This window comes from Balaenoptera ricei, chromosome 1, assembly GCF_028023285.1.
Source record: "Balaenoptera ricei isolate mBalRic1 chromosome 1, mBalRic1.hap2, whole genome shotgun sequence".
NCBI classification, from domain to species: domain Eukaryota; kingdom Metazoa; phylum Chordata; class Mammalia; order Artiodactyla; family Balaenopteridae; genus Balaenoptera; species Balaenoptera ricei.
This window is the reverse complement of record NC_082639.1, coordinates 189,426,228-189,447,377: the sequence shown is the minus strand read 5'-3', so window position 1 is coordinate 189,447,377 and position 21,150 is coordinate 189,426,228. Positions and strand designations below refer to the sequence as shown.

At 38.4% G+C, this 21,150-nt stretch overlaps 1 protein-coding gene across 1 annotated transcript in view; it reads right to left on the bottom strand.

Moving 5' to 3' along the window:
- NEK7 (NIMA related kinase 7) overlaps positions 1-21,150 on the bottom strand; it is a 340,627-nt gene that overhangs the window by 154,585 nt on the left and 164,892 nt on the right. The gene's annotated exons all lie outside the window — the stretch shown is intronic.

Sequence of the window (21,150 nt, the reverse complement as noted above, 5' to 3'; positions counted from 1 at the left end):
GCTATGGAATTAAGATTTGGAAAGTTTATTTTTAGAAAGAAAGTAATTCAAAATCTCAATAGTAGATGTTGACTTCAGTGGTTAATAAAGTGTTAATAAACCTGCTAGACACTGTTCTAAGGAATAAAGATACAACCCTTACCAAGACACAAAGTCCCTGCTCTCATGGACCTTATATTGTAGAAAAGGTAATAATAATATAATAAGCCAATAAATGCATACTATGTCAAACGGTGATTCATTAAAAAATAAAGCAGGGGATGAATGGAGAGCCATTGGAGGGTGACCAAATCGACTTGGGTTTGCAGAGAATAGCTCTGCTGAAACTAGTCAAACAGTTAAAAGACTATTATTATAACAATCAGGTAAAAGATATTGATGACTTAAATTGTCGTGCTAACAGTGGAGGTGATAAGAATGGTCAGATCCCAGATATATTTCTGGGATATATATATTTCCCAGATATATTAAGATACAGCCAATAAGATTTAACAATGAACTGAACTTGGGGTAGGAAAGTGGGCAAGAATGAAGCCAATGATTTGGCATTTGAACCAGGTTGCTCTGTCGAGTCCCACCAAATCAAAATCAGTCAAGTAAGGACAGTGTCACTTGAGTTATACACAGGCACACCTGGCAGGAAAAATAACCAGATATTCCCAGGATGAAGACATTTCAACCTGGTTAAGGTTTCTAAAAACTATCTTTTGTACCACCTTTTAGAAATGTACATAGGTCGATAGGTAGATAGATAATCAATAAAACAGCCCTAATTAAATGAACTACACATTCGGATACGGACCAGACATTTCATTGGTATGAGGAAGACACATATCCCTCATGAACAGTGACTGATAGGGAAATGGATCAAAACAGAGCTCATGAAGCCCTAGAAGTATCCTATCATGGCTAAATGATGCCCAGAGTGTTGAAAACATCCCTACGTGTCCTGTTTCTTCACCTTAAAAGACTACAAAGCTACAGCTAGATAGTGTACAGTGTTTCAGAAGTTGTGAAGACTCTCCAAATCCAATGTACTTTCTATCTATGACTTTTCATCACCTCTGTGCTGATAGGGGAGGTTGTCCCCTTGCCCTGGGCCCCTGGCCTAGAGCAAATGCTCATGGAAAAGCGGAGAGTTCTGGCCAAAGAGGCTCCTCTGGTCCCAGGGATCATTAGAGCAGAGTCCAGCTTTAACTGCTTTTCTATTCATCTCCCCACCAAGCTTGCTTCAAAAATGCTTGCCTGGGTCCCTGAAATGCACTAATTACAGTCCTTTATACGTGCTACTTAGTGTTTATACCTAATTACCATGCAATACTTACCATGAACTATCAGATTAACTTCACCGTAAATGGTACTTGACACTTAAAACATTTCAGTTTACACCCTGTCTACATGTTTTGTTATTCATGTAGCTTTGCTGGCCCACACAATGAAAAATACAAAGTAGAGGTAGTACTGATTATCAAAACCATTTTTTATCTGTAGGTTAACCCAGACCTGATATACCATAGCAGATTCAGGGTCAATGCAACTTCTCTGTAAGGAGAGAAGCTTGCTAAAAAAAAATGTTTTCCTGATGAAGGATGATGAAGTCATATTAAAAATAATTCTCCTTTGAAAGAGATCCTAGCCAGTGGGATAGACCAGAAAGGTCTAGCCTTCTTGACTCATACATAGTGCTGGCAACAGGTGTACTTAAAAAGCTGCTAGTGATCCTGGCAGCCGCTGAATTTGGCAGCTGACTGGTGATGAGGCTTAGTCAAGCTGTTGAAATGTCTGGACTAACCTGGGCCAAGAGGAAGAGGTCAAAGTGCAGACTGCAGACAACCCCAGGGAGATCACTTTCCTCGGGGCCTGGCTGTGGTCACTGTACAGTGGCAGAAAATAAATCTCTACCGTGCTGTGAAAACACTCACGGAAAATATTTGAAAGCTACTTTTTCACTTTCCTGGCCTCTTGCATGTGATTATTAACGGATCGTGCAGATGAACTTCCCTTTAAAGCAATAAAATCTGCCTTAATGTTATCCTGCCATCAAACACCTAGAATTCAAAATCACAGAAAGACAACTCTGCTATGTCCCATTTATCTAGTTCTGTACTTTGAGAATACAGTTCATGGTTTATTTTAGCAGCATACTGACGGCGGCTTTTTCCCAGCTATTTTTGTAGTAGTTTTAAAACTGAGGAATCATTTCAACACTGTATATATATATATGTGTGTGTGTGTGTGTGTGTGTGTGTGTGTGTGTGTGTGTGTGTGTGTATACACACACATATATGTTAGATATATATATTTAACATAGGGAAATGTATGTTTTATTTTAATTTTTAAAATATTTTTCTTTTATTTATTTTTGGCTGCGTTGGGTCTTCGTTGCTGCCCGCGGGCTTTCTCTAGTTGCGGCAAGCGGGGTCTACTCTTCGTTGCGGTGCGGGGGCTTCTCACTGCGGCAGCCTCTCCCGTTGCGGAGCACGGGCTCTAGGCGCACGGGCTGCAGTAGTTGTGGCACAAGGGCTCAGTAGTTGTGGCTCGCGGGCTCTAGAGCGTAGGCTCAGTAGTTGTGGTGCGCAGGCTTAGTTGCTCCGCGGCATGTGGGATCTTCCCAGACCAGGGTTCGAACCGTTGTCCCCTGCAATGGCAGGCGGATTCTTAACCACTGCGCCACCAGGGAAGTCCCTAATATTTTATATTGGTTGCAAAACAAGAAAGAAACAGCACAACTGGCCGTTTATGTTTGTATCATGATTTCCTCTGGACAGAATTCAACTGAATCTCTGCTTTTTGACTCTTACTACAAAAGCCAGAGGGCCAATATGCAGTAGGCAAAGAGTCAAAGCAATGAAGGAAATATACTCAGGAATGATTTTCCTTTTCACACTGGTACATCCCATCCTTGATGTGGGACCAAACTGAGGCCATTTCCCAGGGCGCCCTTTCCTCCACCTTGGTGGCAATTTCACTGATCTATGCTAACAGAAAACCCTGTTAAAGATAAATCTAAAGAATGCAGGTTTCTCTGGAAAATTTTGTGTGCATGTGTCTACCCTGAAAGGGGGATGCTACAAATACCCTGTGATTTCACAGAGTTGAATGGGAATATCTCAGAGTCCTGTCTAATTTCTATCACCCTCTACCTCTTCTGTGCTCTCACTTCTGCCTTGGGATGCACCAAATTCATTCAGGTCTGAGCAGTTGAAACAGTTGTCTATTTCCTATGTAGGAAAGAAAATGGAAAATAATGTTTTTCTTCTTGCTTTTAATATTTCACATAGATAAATTGAGAGGCTGCTCTTAGACTACAGATCCAAAAGGGCACCCCTAACAAAGTCAATACAAGAAGTGAAAAGTTGCATCCAATGTTGTTTTCCTCTTTCTAACCCTCTTTGCTCACACTTGAGCCTTTATTGCTTAAAATATACATCTCCTCGATCTTTTGTTTTCAGCTGTTCTACTTAAGGGTGGAAGTGCATTTAAAAATACCTCAGTAATGATTTCTTCAGCAGTTCAATTGCACAGTTAATGTTCAATCTATTTGGAAATACAGGATGTGAGTAAAGCCAGATTTAGAATCATGCCATGTCAAACTCGAAGATATACCGAAAGCAGGCTCTCACTGTCTTTATGACAATAAGCCTAGTTAATCATAAACACCCTCAACACTCTCCATAATTCTACCATTGAATTCACCATCAGGTAAAATTCAAATTATGGAGACACTTTATTTCTTCTTTTTTATAATTAATTTTTATTGGAGTATAGTTGCTTTACAATGTTGTGTTAGTTTCTGCCGTACAGCAAAGTGAATCAGCTATATGTATACATATATCCCTTCTTTTTTGGATTTCCTTCCCATTTAGGTCATCACAGAGCACCGAGTAGAGTTCCCTGTGCTACACAGTAAGTTCTCATTAGTTATCTCTTTTATGCCTAGTAGTGTGTATATGTCAATCCCAATCTCCCAGTTCATTCCACCCTCCCTTCCCACCCTTGGTTACCATAAGTGTGTTCTCTATGTCTGTCTCTCTATATCTGCTTTGCAAATAAGTTCATCTGTATCATTTTTCTAGATTCCTCATATAAGCGATAGTATACGATATTTGTTTTTCTCTTTCTGACTTACTTCACTCTGTATTACAGTCTCTAGGTCCATCCACGTCTCTGCAAATGGCACAATTTCGTTCAAGATGTGGTACATATATACAGACATCTTATTTCTTTAATCACTGTCATATCAGCTTTTCTATGGAAAAGTTAGCATTATGTAGAGTAAGAGGCGCCTGGGACAACACTTCCTAGAACAAAACAGTCATTTCCAAAGCTTGAAAATTGGGGGCAAAAATCAGAAATATGCTTAAAAACTTGTTGAAGTTCCGATCCTTAAAATTCAGGGCAAGAACCTTTAAATTCATAAGCCATTCAAGTACTGGGTGAGGCAAACCAATATTTATCTATAGATTTATGGGATAATTCCTTCTTTGAAAGAGTAGAAGACAAACAGTAGACTGTCACCCATGGAAACCGCAAACAGTCCTAAATGGACAATTTTGTTACATTTGCCCATTAGTGTTATTTATTGCTATATAACTAATAGGTTTATTTAATCTGCAGAACTTTTAAATTATTTATATAAATATCTACTTATTTTATATTATTATTATTTTTAAAATATAAATTACTTTTAAAGTTGCTCATATATATATATATATATATATATAAATAACTTAAAAATTATTTAAGAATTTATAAATATACACACACATAATGTATAGTTTGGGCAACCAAAGTATGCAACTTTAAAAATTCTGTTTTGTTTTTGTCTTTTCCTCGCTTATATTGAAAGGTAAAGACAATCACTTTTTTCTGAAGACAAGTAAATAATAAAAATATTACTTCTTCATGTTCTAAATTATATGAAATTAATACTTCCATCAGGCCTATATCTTGTAACTCCAGTCTAAATAGTTAGGTACGTTTTACAGTTTTACAATAGGAAGTTTGTAGAACTGTCAGAATATAAACTAGAAATGACTGGAACAAAACATGAAAATTAGTCGTGTCATGTCAATGATTGGTTAGTTTTAATTTCCTATGTAAAATTTTCAATATACATTCCTGTAATTACTACATTACCAAGTCTTTATTACTGATACCTAGCTAGTGAGTTTATGGACAATTACACTACCTTGAAATCTAAATATGTAGAGAGATTATATTACATCAGAACAATCATATCATCTGAATCTTTGCTGCTGATTTTTTAGCCCCTGAAGGCTAGAATCTACTTTTATTACTTTCAGAATCTAATATTTTAATGCTTTTTATGGATAATCTATATATTTTCCTGTTTCATGATTCTTTAAATTTATGTGTGTACAAAACTGTATAAAAATCAAAACCAATACCCTCCTCTGTTTCTTAACATATACTGAGATAAATCAGCTGCTGGATTAGCAGATCTTCACACCTTTGATGGGGCAGCAGCTCCTGGACCAGTTCTGGGACCAGTGTAGCTTTGGGATGGAACTTCATCTGTGTTTTGCCCCTGGGGTTCTACCTGGGATGCTGGAGTGTGACGTGAAGCAAAGAAAAGGTGGTGGGGCTGAGGTGGGGAACAGAGGTACCAACTGTAACAAAGCACATGGAGGTTTTCCAGGCATCACATCCCAGGGTAGCAAAAGGAGGATGGCCCTCATGCACTAACAGGCTTGCTATTCTCCTTTACTAGGAAAGCAGAGTAATAACCTGCCTTAAAGTAAAACATGAGAAACTTACAAAAGATATGGCCTAAAATTAACTGCAAGAAAAGAGTCCGTAAACTTGGGACTTCCCTGGTGGTCCAGCGGCTAAGACTCTGCACTCCCAATGCAGGAGGCCCGGGTTCGATCCCTGGTCAGGGAACTAGATCCCACATGCTGCAACTAAGACCCGGCACAGCCAAATAAATTAAAAAAAAAAAAAAAAAAAGAGTCTGTAAACTTGCGAAGTAGGCTCTCAAATATCCTTCTCTAGTGAAATTAAAAAATGGAATTTAGCTCATCTTTCTGGCCTGTCTAAAAGCAGGAAGATGGGCTAGGTTCACATAAGCTTACCTGTTAGCTTACCTAAATCACAAAAGCTCACACACAAGCCAATTAGCAATCCAGCTCCAGAAATACATGGAAGTAAGTCAGGTTGATCCTTCCTTCACTCTCATTGCCCTTGGTACAGAGTTTGGTCCTCCTTTATCATCACGAATTAACTATAAATTGTTAGTTTTGTAGGTTTAAGATTATTCAGTGTTAGTGCATGTTACTGTGGTTTGTTTTTTTTTTCAATCTAAATCTTGTAATTAATATGTAGGCTTGCATTCCTTTGGTTTCTAAATGGTTTCTGATCTTTGAAATCACTGTCAAAGTATACGTGCTTTTGGAAATGAGTTACACGTTAAGCCTAGTTAATGAGCCCTTGTGGGGATGAGGAGACAGTCTGGAGGGAACCAAGGATAAGAAGCTCTGAGAGGGAATCCCATTGGCATGGGCAGTCCAGGAGTGCTTCTCTGAGGAGGTGACACAAAGTGAGATCCGGACAGAAAGGAGGCAACAAGGCTCAGCCCCTGCATGAAGGTCCAAAGGCAGCTATGTCTGGTTTTTCTTCCTTCCATGTGGGAATAAAGGAATGCAGAAGCTCATGGGCCTGGGATTACAACTCAGTGGTTTCATTTTTATTAACTCATCAATATCAAATTACTATTGATGTAATGAATAAAGTTTCCATCCGTGAAAAGGAAAACTGGAAGCTTCTCACCAAGAAAGCCTCAGAATTATGCCCATTCTTGGGGAAGAGGATGTCATTTTCTTTTCTGCCCTTTTTCTTGCTTTCTTTCCTCTCTCCTTTCCTTATCCTCCCCTCTACAGTCTTCTTTCCTCCTTCCCTTCTTTCTTTCTTATTCCTTCCTTCTTTTCTTCCCCAGACATATTTACTGAGTATTTCCCATGAACTCTTTTGGAATCTGCAAATACAGCATTCCACTGTTTCTAAGACACCTTTTTGTGTTTTTAACATTTAACATCTGTGAAGTTGGAATGCTTCTCATATTCAGTGGTGTCTTAGAATCAATGAACTATGATACAAAGGTGCAGAACATTAAATCTCTGTTTTTAAAAAACACAAAATATTTTAATCAAAATCTAAGTATAAAATAAAAATTAAAAGTAAATTGTATACAAGGATTAGGGAAGAAAGTACCAAACCAAATCTTTCTACTTATTCCTTTGCAAGTTCTATTTAGAATTATTTACTTTATAACTCAGTGTTTGCTATTTTATTAATTTTAGAAATCTGAAAATAGTGGAAAAATAATTTTGACTAGACCTCAAAAGGCATATTTGGTAATTGGCTGTTATGAATAAAGCATCTATCACCACCAAGTGGTTTTGTAGCTTAATTGCAGGAAGGAGTTAAAAAAAAAAAAAAAAAGATACAGTTGCCAAGCAGATTCTTCTAGGTGATAGCAAATAGGGGTACTGAGACTCCACATTTCCAGTAGAGGAACTGAGAAAGAATAATAAATGCCCAGAACAGGTGAGAATACCAAATACTTGTGACTCCAGCAAGTTCAGTGAATGTGGTTATGTACAGGTCCCACATCCCTAGCTCTTACATGCATTGCTTCCCTGAAACTATTGAAAAAAGTATTGGAAAGTCAATGCATAAGTGGTATTATTACAAAAATAACTGAGAACAGTCTTATTTTTAGGAAAATGATTGGTACCTTCAATAATCTGACTCTTGCTGATAACACTTTATTTGCTTAAACTGTGCTCACCACAGTGAACTCATATGAGAATATTTAGGAATATTTTAAATATTCAAGGGAATCACAGCAACACTCAACATTTGTCAGACATCTTATGAGCTACTAGCCTGAGGCAGTTCACTGTTTGGATATTACATCGAGTTCCATTCTTTTTGATGACATCATATCTTTGTGAAGCTGAGTTTTGGGAGATTGCTGAGATTAAAAAACAAGTATCATGAAAAAAATCAATGTAGAACCAAAAATGACATGGTGGGGGGGCTGTCCAATCTGCTTCTGAGGCTTAAGAAGCTGTGCATCTTATTAGTAATTGTGATTATTTAAGAATGAAATAAAAGTATTATTTGCTCTTTCAAATTATACATATAATTTTTTTCAAATGGCTACTAAGTTGTTAGGACATAAATACTAAATTGTTAAGATTTAATTACTTGGTGAACTGAATCGGCAGGTGGTGTTTATTTGATTTTTGTTGGGTTTTGGGTTTTGGGGATTTGGGGTTTTGGTTTGGTTTTTTTTTGTTTGCCAAGGGGCTTGTGAAAAAAACATGCTGATACACTTAAGGGCACCACCACGAACTGAGAAGGTTTGGAAATCTCTGTTTATGGTGTATCTATCTGATTGCAGCCTCAGAGCTGAGAATTAGTGCTGTTGACAATCTGGATTTTAATATGCCTGAATTTGCTTCATCTCCAGGTAAATTCATCTATTTATTCAGCCAATATTTATTGAAAATTCACTATAAAGTACAAAGTACCGTGAGGCATACACTGATGAATGATTCAAGACTTCCCTTCGGAGCATCCTTTATATCTTCCTACACAAATATACTTCCTACAAAATGAAATCTTCACTTATAAGATCTTTCTTCTGTGCAACACATAGAAATGCCATATCCCTGAAGAAAGAATGAGAAGAACTAGTAATTCCACCATGTTACCATTTTCTACTTCCCCAAATGATGCAGATTTATCAATAATTCAAGAAAATGTCCTGAGTTGAATTGAAAGCTGTCTGAGCAACAGCCTCAGACAGTAGCAGGATGACTTCTGTGCTAAGGACCGGAAGGCAGACTCGCCCTTCACTAGCACGACCCCTGTCCTTCACCTTTAAGGGAGACCCCACCGGATGTGCTGGGAAAACAGGAAGAAGAATTTTAACTTCAGAAACAATTTTATCCCACAGGATAAACACTCTTGGGAAAGCTGTACTAGTTTATTTTTTCTTTTTCTTTTTTTTAAACTGAATAAGATGCTAGTATTTTAAACAGGGAGACTCTAAGGACCAGAGCAAAGTGATGAAAATTTAATACCAGAAAATTCTAAAGTGGTGATCTAAAGAATTAGTATAAATTTCCTCTCATGCCTATGCCACCGCCAAAACATGCCAAGGGGGCACTGAAGCAATTCAGACCCTCAAATAGTTCAAAGTTCCTTGCTAGAAGTTCTGCATGATTCCCAAATTTATTATGATTTCTTTTAATGAAACAGATTTGGACTTAGAGAAAAATGCAGAAAAATGACAGTTCAAACATTCTTTCCTATTTTCTCCACTCTTCCATAACTAAGCTTTGAATTATTGAATTGTCAAGAAGATGACAAAAGGAGGGAGGGGAGAGGAAAAAGAAAGAGAAGGAGAAGGAAGGGGGGAGGAGGAAGAGAAGGTGGGGGAGAGGGAGAAGAAGAGGAGGGGGAAGAGGAAGAGGAATTTGTAAGTGTAGAGACAGGGCCTTTAAAGAGGAGATTAATTTGAAATAAGGCTGTGACAGAGAAAACAAACATGGTGACCAAAGGGGAAAGGGGGGATGGATGCTTTAGGAGTTTGGGATTACCATATACACACGACTATATATAAAATAGATAACCAACAAGGACCTACTGTACGGCATATGGAACTCTGCTCAATATTTTGTGATAACCTATAAGGGAAAAGAATCTGAATATATATAACTGAATCACTTTGCTGTACACCTGAAACTAACACAACATTGTAAATCAACTCTACTTCAATTTAAAAAAAAAAGGCTGTGAGGGTGGGCTTTAATCCAATCTGACTTGTGTCCTTATAAAAAGAAGAAATGTGGACCCACAAAGGGAGACACCTGGGGTGTGTGTGCACAGAGAGAAAAGACCATGTGGAAGCCCATCTGCAAGCCAAGGAGAGAGGCCTCCAAGGAAACCAACACTGCCACCCTGCCGACATCTTGATCTTGGACTTCCAGCCTCCAGGGCTCTGAGAAAATAAATTTTTGTTGTTTAATCCATCCAGTCTGTGATATTTTATTACGGCAGCCATAGCCAACTAATTTGGCATCTTAGAATGTAACAGGGGTATATCTGAAGTCTTACAATATTATTGAATCATTTTTCAGTCTGTTATAGAAGCCTTAAAAAAAATAGAGGAGATTCAGTTTTCCTTCTTAAGGAACCAAAATGAAGCATGGTTTTTTAAGAGTTATTATAAAAATTGTCAGTATTCTTCACTGACAAGAATGCTGAATAGAATTTTGGAAGAGAAATAATAATTATTCTGAGTTTGCTTTTGTTTTAAAACTCTATGAAAAAACTGTGGTATGTGATTTTTCTGAAATCATTTAATAAGTATAGTGTTTTTTGAGATATGCCCAATTTACAGTGAAGGTTAGTCATTAAATTTGAGCTTAGCTGGCCTTTTACCTATATCTAGTTAAATTTCATGGTAAGTCTGATAGCTCTTTTCAATTTCATAGCTTTCTCTGGATTTATATTTGCACAACATGTCCTAGTTCATATAAAGCTGATCAGTTTTGGTGGTATTCTCCCATGAAAATGAGATACTCACAAAAAAATGAAGCATTTTTAGAGCTCTTTGTCTGTGGTGTCCTTATACATATCTCAATAAAAAGAATTAAAATAGTAATGTTTGTATTTGGTGATCGACAAAAATATAAATGAAGTCCTTAAAAATGTCAAGGTCACATTAAGATATTATGAAGCATTAAGAGTTCCACAGGAAGAAAATAAATGCTATCTCATATCTCTAACCAAATATTTGGTTCTTAATGTGAGCTTAGTAAAGTCTTGAGTCAAATATTATAATCCCCGCAGATTTTATGTTAATATTTTTCTACTGAGAATTCACCAGAGACCACGATGCTTAGTAACAACTTTCTCTGTTCATGTAAATTCTATATTTGACAGGTGGCCTAAAACTTAGGCTGTCCCTCTGAATCATTCATCAGGAAGGACTGTAAACAAGCAGGAAGGGTTAACTTGGTGAGGTTTTCCTTTTAATATCTTTGAGAATTACAGTATGTCCAAGAGTGCTAATACTAATTTTGCTCTTATTAAAATCAGCTCTGCTCTTTTTTCTTTTTTAACTAAACTAGGTTTCTTTCTCCTAAACCTCTCTCTCAGCCATTCATCATCATGACAGCATGATCAGAAGTGGGAGAACAGATCACACACGCTCCCCTGAGGCAGGTGGTAACACAGCTCATTAATATGGCAAGTAGGACAGATTGGAGAGTGATGTGCCTTCCTCGTTCCCCAAGTCAGTCAGCTGATGCTCACTGTCTTCTCGGAGTGCCAGATGACAACCAGGTAAGAGAAATGCTTTGCAAAGTCATGAAAAGAGCAATCTGAGGCAATATCGTATACCGGGGATGGCATTATTACACACTCCTTATCAAAATGGCACCCTACATAACAGATTAGAGCTAGGGTTGCCAATTTCAATGGAAACAACTGAGATTAACTGCTATTACTATTTAACGGATGAACTTGATGTCCAACAATTACATTTCTAGAATCATAAATTGAGTTTCAGTTATGCACAAGGGTGTATACCATCTTTGTAGCAAAATTTTCAGATCCTGCTCTCCCATTTACAGACGTGTCTTATAAGTTCCATGCATATGTGTGAGTTGCCAGGAAAACAAAAACTGTTAGGATTTGATCAGTATGTCCTATTGCATAAAAATATCCAGAAATGCAATTCTTAGCCATTATTTTGCCTCGTCAAATTCAGCAGCATTATTCTACCTGTAATTTACAAAATCCTCTTTAGAGTAGCACATGTGCCATTAACTTTACTATTAAGAGTTTGTAAGAGTCATGTGTCAATATTTCAAAGGCAAACCCCTCAGCTCATGAATCATCTATACCCATATTTGGGACTCACACCAGGCAAATCAAAGAGTAGGAATGCAAAATTAAGTGTAATGTTAAAATTTGACAGAGCTAAGAGATGGGCACATGTATATCCATTCTTTGCCTGAAACTTGTCATCATAAAAATAAAAAATTTAGGAAGGTATTTTGACCAGAAGAATATTGAAGTTACTTCATTATTTTTATTATCCATGATTTTTACTTCTGTTTTAGTCAGTTCTGGCTGCTCTAACAAAGTACCACAGAAATTTATAAACCACGGAAATTTATTTCTCACACTTCTGGAGGCTGGAAGTCTGAGATCAGGGTGCCAGGGAGGTCAGGTTCTGGCGAGAGCCCTCTTCCAGGTGGCAGATAAACAACTTCGTGTTGCATCCTCACATTGATTAGAAAGAGAGTTTCTGGGTTCTCCATCCCCTTATAAGAGCACCAATCATCTCACGGCTCCTCCTCCAGGACCTCATCCAAATCTAATTACCTTCCAAAGACCCCACCTCTAAAGACCATCACAGTGGGGATAGGGCTTCAACATATGGGTGTTGGCGGGGACACAGACATTCAGCCCATATCAACTTCCCATTGTACATTCTATCTCCTACTCATAAGGAAAATATAATTCATTTTTCATTATGTGTTTAAATTTTTTAATGCAGCATTACATTTTCCTTTTAATTGATTATACCAAAAACATTAGTTTTGTCAAAGTGTTGAATACACATACATGATTTTTTTAAAAAACAAAGAGTTCACGGGAATTCCCTGGCGGTCAGTGGTTAAGACTCTGTGCTTCCATTGCAGGGGGCACGGGTTTGATCCCTGGTCAGGGAACTAAGATCCTGCATGCCGTGCGGCCAAAAAAAAAAAAATCCAAGAGTTCAAAAAGGTTTAAAATAAAAAGCCACAGAGCTCTGCCCTACTTCTTTCTTCTCCCAGTCCTGTCCTGCAGACACAACCACTTTTATATATTTCTACTTTTGCTCTTTTTGTAGTTACTGCCATAATTCTAAATAATATATGCTGATATTGACCTGTTTTAGGGTCTGTCTATCAGCTTTCTGCTCTGACAAACCAGAATTTAGATAAATTAATTCCACCAGCTCTTCCCTATGAAGTTTTATAGCAATTATTTATTCATCTATTTATTTATTTACTCAACAATGGCTTATTATTTTCCTATACCAGGGACCTTTTTTAAGGGCCTGGATACACCAGCTAATAAAAGAGACAAAATAACTGCCATTCTTGAGACAGAAAATAAACACCATAATTAAGTAAATTATACATAGTATGTTAGAAGGTGATCAGAGCTGTAGAAGAAAGGTAACTTGGTAAAACAGAAAGGGTGAGACTGGGAGGTCTAAGGGCAGGGTGGTCTTGAAGGTACGAAGAGTTAGCCAGGCAGACACCTGGGGGAAGAGCGCTCAGGACCAGAGCTTGTCCCTCACGTTGGATGAAGGATGAGAGACCAGTGAGTGGGGTCAGAATAGAAGAGGAGGTCACAGCTGGGTGGGGAGAACGGCAGATCCTGAAGGGCCTTAGACTTTTACAATGAGTCACCTTCGAAGTCTTTGCACGGTTTTGAGCACAGACATAACAGGATCTTTCTTATACCTTGAAAGGAATTCTCTGGCTGCTAACTTTGAATATTCTGTAAAGGGACAAAGAATGAAGCAGGGAGACCAGCTGGGAAGCTATTTTAGTAATTTAGGGCAGAGACTGCGCTAGCTGGGATGAGGCTGTGAGCAGGAAAGGCATTAAGGAGTCATTTTCTGTACATATTTTGAAAGGAGAGCCAACAGAATTTTCGGATGAATTGGATTCAGGTTGTAAGAACAAGAGACGAATAAAGAATGCAATAATTTTAGTCTCTGTTTAAATTATTCTTATAACTTTAAAAATAGACTTTCACGTATCGTTTCATCAATGTAGTAGACATCTGTCGTCATCTCCAGCGAGCTTTAAAATATCATATTTGGGGAAAAACCAATGTTCTGATTCCTTCCCCTCTACTCTAAGAGCTAAACTCAGTCCCATTTCCCTTGTGTCTATGACAGAAGCACATGGCCTAGTTTCAGCCAATCAGATGCACCTGTTCATAGTCTCATTTACAGGTGAACAACATGAGGGAAAAGAAACAGGCTCTCCGGAGCTTCCAAATGTGCAGTGTGTGGATGGCAGAGGGTGACCGCTGAGGGCAATGGTAGTGTTTGTTTCCCAGAGTCGCGTGAGCGAGTTCCTGGCACAGTCGTGTCGTTGGTTGGGGAGCAGAGGCGGTACCTTCCAGTGTTGAGTGGGAGCACCAAGGGTTTTATCATCAGACCAGCTCTGCAACATGCTTTCGGATATTACTTTTAAAAACAGCTCTGAGCCTGTTGTTGTTTTCTTTTTTTTAGCTTTCCCAAAACTAAACTCTTATTGTTAGCTTTCCAATATAATTTTAGTGATCTCCTTTCTGCTTAGTAAAGTCAGAGTCACCTTGCATTGCTTGCATCTGACACCCTTGATGAATGCCAGCAACTAGAGATGTTATTTTTTCACTCCCCATTTCGTAAGATGAGGATACTGGTACCCATGTCCTTCCCATCAGCTGAACTCGCCACCTTCTACCTTCCCACTGCAGTCATCTAAACTTGAACTTGTAGAGAATCAAGTTGGCACTTTAACCATAACTAAATCTTTTGTCTATAAGTTAATTCTAGAGGTTATGTCAAATGAAACTTAAACTTTATGGTTTAACCATGTACATCTTGTTTATTTCAAATCCAATTAGTGTAGCATAACTATCCTATGTACCTTTTTAATTTATCCTGGATTGTCTTGTTGCCTTTGTTTGCTTCTTATACTGTCAGCATTTATTTCCTTCTTCAGATCACCCAGTATATTAAAGCTAGGAATATGATCAGATCCCTGGATGCTGTATTTTTTTCCTAGGAACTTCAAAAGTTCTCCATCCTCTGGTTCCAATCAGGATTAATTGAGCCTGCTGTAAAGCTGTTTTTCCGACTTTCTTTCATCACTTTCCTTTGCTATAGTCATTTATTCTTGCCTTCCCTGTCTTCTCCTCAACTTTTTAATTCCCTTATTTTTAGGAGTACATACTCAAATAATTCCCTAAGAAAGGCCGTGTGGGAGATAATTTTCTAAATTCTTACATGTCTGAAAAGATGTTTTTATTTTGCCCTTCTAACTGGTTGACTTTTTTTCCTGGATACAGGAATATGGATTATAAATAATTTTTCTTTGAGATTTTGAAGGCATGATTCAATTACCTTTTTAACATCTATAGTCTGATGCCCTGTAATTCTCATTCTTTTGAGTGTGACTTTTTTTCCCTCTAACAATAATTCTATGACATATCCCATTTTTACTGAAGGGACAAAAAGAACTGCAGAAACTTAAGTTGAGAAAAGGAACTTCCTAAGATGGCACATATAGAAAAACCAGAGCCAGAATTCAAATCTGGGAAGGCTGACTCTCAAGCCTGCATTCTTGTTTTTTTCTTTTTGAAGTATAGTTGATTTACAACGATTCAGGTGTACAGCAATGTGATTCAGTTATACATATACACATCTATATTCTTTTTCAGTTTCTTTTCCATTCTAGGTTATTACAAGATATTGAATATACTTCCCTCTGCTGTACGGTAGGTCCTTGATGTTTATCTATTTTATATAAAGTAGTGTGAATCTAAATAAACATATGGTTACCAAAGGGGAAAGGGGGGGAGGGATAAATTAGGAGCTTGGGATGAACAGAAGCCTGCATTCTTAACCACTATGTAATGCTGTTTCTCATATGCCATACAGTCTAGAAATTACTGGTGGTTCAAACCTGTGTGAGGACCTTGACAGGAGAGAGAGCATATCACGTTTTCAGGGCTGCAACTCAGAGAAGTCCAGTATGGCTGCAGAGACGGGTCAGGAAACAGGGCACTGGCCGGAAGGTGGAGGGATTTAAAAGACGTAGGAAGTGTTTTGAACTGCATCATGGGGCCGAGGAGAAGCCACTGAAAGGATTTAAGCTGGAAGCTCACTCGTTATGATTGGCAAATAACAGTAATGGCACCTCGTATCAAAATTCTCCCTGACCTCTGTGCTGCCGGCTCCAGTGAGTACTTTTCTGTCCTCACTTTACTTAACCTTTTAGCAGCACTTCCTCTTTCTCCAGCACTGTCAATTCTGGCTTCGGCAATACCTGACTCTCCTGGTTTTCTCCTGCCTCTGACTGTCCCTTCTCGGTCTCCTTCGCCGCCTCTTCATTATTCAGTCGCTACATGTAACAGTTCCTCAGACTCATTTCTGCATCCATTTCTCTAACTCTATTACCCATCTTCCACTTTTAGGGCTATAAATATGAGTCCCACATTTATCTGATTAGCCCAAACTCCTCCACTGTGCTCCACACTGATATGGACAAGTGCCTACTCGAATCTCTAGTTGAATGTGGTGGAGGCATGACACAATTAATATACCCCAAGTGAAATTTCTGACTGCCTCCTTAAGCGAATTCCTTTCCCCACCTCCCATAATTCTCAGTTACTCTCTTTCCCTTACCCTGCACATCCAAGCCATCAGAAATTCTTGTCAATTAAACCTACAAGATATTTCAAGAATTCATCCACCTCTCATCACTGCTTTTACCTCGGCCCCAACCTCCATCATGTCCCGTCTAGACCACGGCTAAAGCCCCCTTCATTAGTCTCTTGGATTCCACGAGTGATCCCACAATCCATTTTCCACACAGCAGCCAAAGCACCCTTGAAAAGGGTGAGTGATGGTGTGTGACTTCCCCACCTCTGAATCTCTTCAATGGCTTCCCTTTTCATTTGGAAGAAAATTCAAACTTTTCCCCATGGACTACCAGGTCCTTCGGATCACACGGTTAATTTTTAATTTGGGAGAGCTAAATTCACTATTTTTACAAGATGGCTTTGGCTAATTAGAGAAAAAAAAGATTGAAAGTGTCCAAAGGTGAGTACAGGGAAATCAATAAGGCAAGGTCTTGCAAAACTCCAGGCTACCTATGATGATGTCCCGACCAGAGCATTAACAGTGGGATGGAGAGCAAAAAGGGACACAAATGGATTTACTTTTAATGATATAAATATACCATTATGAAAAAAACACCTACAATGAAAGGTTAAATAAAAGAAAAGAAAATTGTAGAACAATATATATGGGCTGATCCCACTGTGGTATTGAATTTGCGGTAATTGTGAGTCATCCAAGTGGATATCAAGTAGCCAGTTGATTACGTGGGTCTGAATATGTAGGTGATAATTATTTTTGAAACATAGGTGTAAAACGGTAAATGAGGCCAGGAGGGTGGATATCACTGCTAAGGAAAAAAGAGGTGCAGGATTAGGATAATGCCAATGAAGTATGCTAGAATTTTCGAGCAAAGTTTGTGTTTCTGATTCACTTCAATATTTTCCACCTACAGGGACTACCCTAATCATTTTAATACTCGCCAGTTTGGAAGGAAAAAAAAATAAAAGGGTCATATTGTTTTAATTCGTAGTTCTTTGATTATTTATAAAATTACATGTATATTTTCCATCTTTATCAATAATTGATACACATTTTCACCATAAATCATTTGTTCTTGTCCTGATTTTTAAATTGTTAGATAATTGCTAGATAAATTGTTTTATGAGCAAAAAGTGAAATAGACACGAGTGTGAGTACCCCCAGTGAAGATACATTCAATCTTAGAAAAATTAATATTTAGATTTAGATTTACTGATCTAAAAGTTAACACATTCTACTGACAAGATAAATGCGAAATGATGACTGGGATGAATATGAAGTCTAAAATTACACGTTTGTAAAGGACAGGCCGACTCTCTCTGAAACTTCCCGACCATGTCTCTTAACTGAAAAATACAGCTGTGCTGTTTTGAAATGAGGAAATTTGACTAAATACACAGCTGGAATCCTTGTAATATCAAAAATCTGTGATCCACTCACAACATAATGTGATCCCATCACCGCATACAACCATACACTCTATGATAAGGGAGAACTGGGGAGCCTGTGTGCATTCATTATATTTCAAAGGCACACCTTGTACTGTATTTTGTTCTTTGTAGGCTAGGAATTGTTGTATTTGATACTGTGTGTAATGAAATATTTCATATTACATAACACATAAGAGTTACTTGAAAAATATTAAATAACTCTTCCTCAACATGTCCCATTTTGTAAACAAGGAGGAAAACTTAGAACTAGAAGACTAAGACCTTTCACAGGGTCACAGGGTCCCTCAGATAACTGGACGGCGGTAGGTTGATAAAGATGACCACGTGTTCAATCTGAAGATATGGAAGAAGTTTGGGGCAAAACACTGAGCCCAAAGTCACATTCTAAGAGTAGCTACACAGTCATGTAAAATCGTACAATAGTCATTTTTTTCTTTTTTGTTTCCCCCCCTTTCAACCACAGGCAACCTTGGCCTCAAGGTAGCTTAAAGGTGAAAGCAAACAGAAATTCAATAGTCAGGTTTTCAATTTCAAAAGTAGATCTTTGAAGTCTGTGTCAGAAAACCCGGCAAAGCCAGATTTTCCAGCTCAAAAGCAAGGTGAGTAAGCCATCGAGGGAGGCAAATCTTTATGAGGAAGTGATTGATCACCTCACAAAAAGGTGGTCAGTTCAGAATTCTGGGCAGGAGCCTGGAGATAAAGGAAAAGGGGGACGTGGGTTGGAGGTGAGGGCTCTGGGGATCAGGGATTCTGAAGGGCCTTCCGCCCTGTGGTCGGAAATCCTGAAAGTGGTGTCATTAGAGACACTGGACGATTTTGTGTCCTGAGCACAGGGGTTTATTCCTACCAGAGCCTGGAGCTCTGGGAAGAGAGGATGTCAAAGTCCATGCAGACATGGGACAGACCCAGGAAAGTGTGAACAGTGGTCTGGCAGGTCTGGCAGGAGAGAAGATGATGAGGTGACCACACATAGGACACCTCACACACATGCCACAAACAGCCCCACCTGAACTGCAGCCCTCGGGGGAGGAACTAGGGCTAAGAGGCCAGTGAGGGGAGACACCAGAATCTGCATAAGGAGGTAGGGTTGCCAGAAGAAATACAGGACGTCCACTCAAATTTTAATTTCAGGTGAACAACACATAATATTCTAGTATGTCTCATGCAATACTCAGACTAAAAAAGAAATTGTTCTTTATTTATTCGAAATTCAAAGTTAGCTGGGCATCCATATTTATATTTACTAAGTCTGGTAACTCTGGTGTAAAATTATTTGCCAGGCTGATATGTTATTAGCACTCAAAGTTCAGGGAGACCTAAACATTGGTGGTTGAAAAAAATCACTGTGTCTGGGGCTTCCCTGGTGGCCCAGTGGTTGAGAATCTGCCTGCCGATGCAGGGGACACGGGTTCGAGCCCTGGTCTGGGAAGATCCCACGTGCCGCGGAGCAGCTGGGCCCGTGAGCCACAATTACTGAGCCTGCGCGTCTGGAGCCTGTGCTCCGCAACAAGAGAGGCCGCGATAGTGAGAGGCCCGCGCACCGCGATGAAGAGTGGCCCCCGCTCGCCGCAACTAGAGAAAGCCCTCGCACAGAGGCGAAGACCCAACACAGCCAAAAGTAAAATAAATAAATAATTTTTTTAAAAAAATCACTGTGTCTGTACTGGATTGGTCAGTGGTTCATGTTTTGAATTACAATTCCTGCTCACCAGTAAATTTATCATTTACCTTCTCTGTGTTTCCAAACATTTAAATTTGGGGAATTGTATTTTTCTGCCCCTAATGACAGTAAGAGTCCGGGCTTCACAAAATGACAAGTGCGATTGAGGTGTAAGTTCATATTCACCATTAGGAAAAACAGAGAACTACCTAATTTCACTGGCTGACCTTTCTGAATTACAAAAACATAAAATCATCTTTAAAATATTTTATGAGATTTAGACTCCTAACCCAGCTAGTTACTAATTACCCAGAAAATACCTGACCTAGGGGGTCATTTTTAAAACGTAGTTTAAAGACTGCTAGAGAAACCAGTTGGAAAGCAAGGTTTCCTTCTCAACATTCCATTAGGTTTATAATATACAATAAACCTCGGGACTACCACTTTTCACTAGCCCTGCAAATTAGCCTGTCTACATCTAGGTTGGAAACCAAGCCAAAAATTGAGTGTGAAAAGAAGTTGAAATGGTCTCTGTTTAATCTGTAATTTCTGCCATCCATACCACCTCTAGGACTAAATAATGACAGAGGTTTTCATGCTGACCGGTTCAGTGCTTTGCACCACAAGGAATCTGACAGTCAGGAGTGAGCCCTGACCAACAACTCAGAATCCATCCTTCCTTGGTGGTGTGCCAGCATCCAAGTCTCTGGTATTTACAGCTCACCCTTGATTGAGTCTTTTGTATTTTGTACTCTCAGTGAAGGCGTGTGAAAATGTTGCATTCAGAGCTGCTTGGACACAGGGTCCAATTTATTATTTGGAGAGTTCACTTTATTCTTAAAACAATAATTACTTATGGAAACACTTAACTTTCTGTATTTTGATTCCACTCCACCATCCACTGTAAGACACTCTGGATTTTAAGACAGTTTTGGGGGAGCAAACAAGAAAGCAGTATTCATTGTATATATAATATAATGTATATAATATATAATTAATAGCCAGTATTAAATGTAGACATTAATTGTAAATTTATTTAAATTTCAGAAAACTAAATTTATTCGTTCATTCGCCCGATATTTATTGGGTTTCTACTTTTGCCAAGTACTATTTAAACAAGACAGACTTATAGTCTAGTAAATAAAAATGGTATGTCTTAAATGGAAGAAATACAGTATCTTTAGTGAATTGTTTAGAATTAGTAACCTTAATTGATTAGGCCTTAGTAGAAAGGAAGATACTTGGGAAACATTAAAGGAATCTTGACCCCCATTGGCAAATAGGCAGACTTATTATCTGTTTGTGAAACACCTATCATTGGCATTGAATTTGAATATTACATATACTTTTGGCTGGTTAATAAGTGTGGTTACCTATCAGTCACCATATTTATTCACCATTTTATCAAAATTTTAATGTGCAGGTTTTTTGTTTGTTTGTCACTCAAAGTAACTGACTCTCTTGTTTTCAGAAATCTAGACTGAGCCATCTGAGTATATAGTTTTGGATGGCAACTTTCCATTAGAAATTTCAGAGAGAATTGAAGATGACATATT